This window comes from Schistocerca americana, unplaced genomic scaffold (genome assembly GCF_021461395.2).
Source record: "Schistocerca americana isolate TAMUIC-IGC-003095 unplaced genomic scaffold, iqSchAmer2.1 HiC_scaffold_294, whole genome shotgun sequence".
NCBI classification, from domain to species: Eukaryota; Metazoa; Arthropoda; class Insecta; order Orthoptera; family Acrididae; genus Schistocerca; species Schistocerca americana.
Genome location: NW_025726010.1, coordinates 152,501 through 155,000, shown reverse-complemented (window position 1 = coordinate 155,000; position 2,500 = coordinate 152,501). Strand labels below are relative to the sequence as shown.

The 2,500-nt window shown below is 62.9% G+C and overlaps 1 pseudogene; it reads left to right on the top strand.

Annotated features, from left to right (window-relative positions):
- Positions 1–2,500, top strand: part of LOC124579107 — a 7,957-nt pseudogene that overhangs the window by 2,690 nt on the left and 2,767 nt on the right.

Below are 2,500 nucleotides of genomic sequence, written 5' to 3'. Positions count from 1 at the left end.
TTCGGCCGCCATTCAACGATCAACTCAGAACTGGCACGGACTGGGGGAATCCGACTGTCTAATTAAAACAAAGCATTGCGATGGCCCTAGCGGGTGTTGACGCAATGTGATTTCTGCCCAGTGCTCTGAATGTCAACGTGAAGAAATTCAAGCAAGCGCGGGTAAACGGCGGGAGTAACTATGACTCTCTTAAGGTGGCCAAGTGGCGGCGGTGTGGCTGCATCCGGACTTGGCTTTTCGAAGTGCGGTCTTGATGTAGTCGTGCTGCTGCTGCGAGGCGCCTTCCTTGGGTTATAGTTACAGGGAGAGTGATGCGCAATACATGGGCCTAGCCCTCTTAGCCTCTCCTCTCCTGCGGTCTTCTCCCCTTCTCGTGGGCCCGCTGATTTTTGCAGAGTGGAAGACCGCACCAGGGGCTTGGGGGGGTTACCAGCCCCCCCTCGCATTATCCCTTTATAGTTGGGGGCAGCCGACAAGAAACAAGAGATGGTGGCCCTTCCGCTGAAGGTGCCACCCCAGCTACCCCAGCACCTATCCGGCCAACCGGCCGTAACGAAAATGCGATAGTTTGTGTAGCTCCCTTTGCTTGCAGTGAGTGCCACCGCACTTTTACCACGAAGAACGGTCTCGGGGTCCATCGCCGCCGCCAACACCTTGCGGCCGCCAACGCTGAGATCGTGACGGAGAGGCATCGTGCGAGGTGGACGGAGGAAGAAGTCCTGTCGCTCGCCAAGGCAGAGGCCGAACTGTTCCTTGAGAGGGACGCCCGGTTCTTCTTCGTTAATCAAGAACTTATCAGGATGTTCCCCGACCGAACGCTTGAGGCAATCAAGTGCCGACGGCGGCAAGCTGCCCACAAGCAGCTTGTCCGCCAATTCATGGAGGCGCTTGAAATCGGTCGGGGGGAAGAGCCGGCGTCCCGCCGGGGAGCAGCGAGCTCGCTGCCTGACGCGGGCGAGGCCGCTGCGCCGCCCGTCGACGCAGCCGAGGACTTCGCGGCCGACACCACCGGGCCGCCGCCGGAGGGGCCGACTGACGCCGCCATCTGGGAGCATCTGGCGGGGCTACCTGCTTCCGCCCAGCGTTTCTCTGCCCTGGATCGAGTCATTGGTCTGGGGCGGGGCACGCCGCCCGATGTCATCCTGGGCATGCTCCCGGATGCCCTTGCGTCGGTCGGGTCCAGGGGGGAGAGGTCGATCACCAGGACACAGCGGCCGCGCCACTCATCCAAGCGGCCGCCTGCCGCCCCGCCGCTGCAGAAGCGCAAGCGGCGCCGCTGGGAGTTCGCGCGGACACAGGACGCCTTCCGTAGGTCGCGTGCACGTTGCGTGCGCGGCTTGCTGGACGGCACCCTGCTGCAGCCGCCACCCGACACCCCCGGTCTGCTGGACTTCTGGGCGGACCTCTTCACGAAGAAGCCGATCTCCACCGCTGGCTTCATCCGTGACCGCCTTCTCCCGCACTCGGAGCCTGTCGCTCCTGAGTGCCTATGGGGGCCGGTCACACGTGAGGAGGTCGCTGCTGCCTTGCCGCCCAGGGGATCGGCAGCCGGGCCGGACGGCCTGACTCCAGCGGAGCTGCGGCGCCTGCCGCATGAAGTCCTGGTGAAACTCCTGAACCTCTTCCTCCTGGCCCGCGCCCTCCCCGAGCGTCTGCTTCGCGCCCGGACGTCACTTCTCCCCAAAACGGCTGCACCAACATCCCCCGCTGACTTTCGCCCCATTACGGTCTGCTCGGTGTTGGCGCGGACCTTTCACAAGGTTCTCGCGTCACGCCTGATGCGTGCATGTGCTGTGGACGAACGTCAGCGGGCATTCATCCCCCGGGATGGGATGTTGGAAAACACCTTCATCTTGGACACTGCTCTCACCGACGCAGTCCGCTCCTGTCGCTCTGTTTTTGTGGCATCGATCGACGTCTCTAAAGCGTTCGATTCGGTGGACCATGCTGCCCTCCGCCCCGTGCTGAGGGCTCATGGCCTGCCGGATTGCTTTATTGAGTACGTCGAAAGGTGCTACGAGGGTAGCACGACGGTGATAGCGGGCGGCGCCGACGTGGGCGTGCCCCTGCAGCCGGCAAGGGGTGTGCGTCAGGGTGACCCCCTCTCCCCCCTCCTTTTCAATTTTGCGGTGGACTTTGTTTTGAGCCAGCTTCCCTCCCACATCGGAGCTCGGATCCTCGGTCGCAGAGTTAACGCTGCGGCCTTTGCAGATGACGTCCTGCTTTTTGCATCGACCGCGAGGGGATTGCAGTCCCTCATCGACGCAGCCGTCGCAGCCCTCGGCCATCTGGGGCTGCAGATCAACGCCCGGAAGTGTTTCACCCTCGCCTTAGTCGCGTCTGGGCGCGACAAGAAGGTGAAGGTCGACGCCGACGTTACCTTCAAAGCGGGCAACGCCACCATGCCCGCCCTACGCGTGGGTGAAACCTTCCGGTATCTGGGACTGCAATTCTCCACCGCTGGTCGCTGCGTTTTCAACCCACGACGCCACCTGGTGGA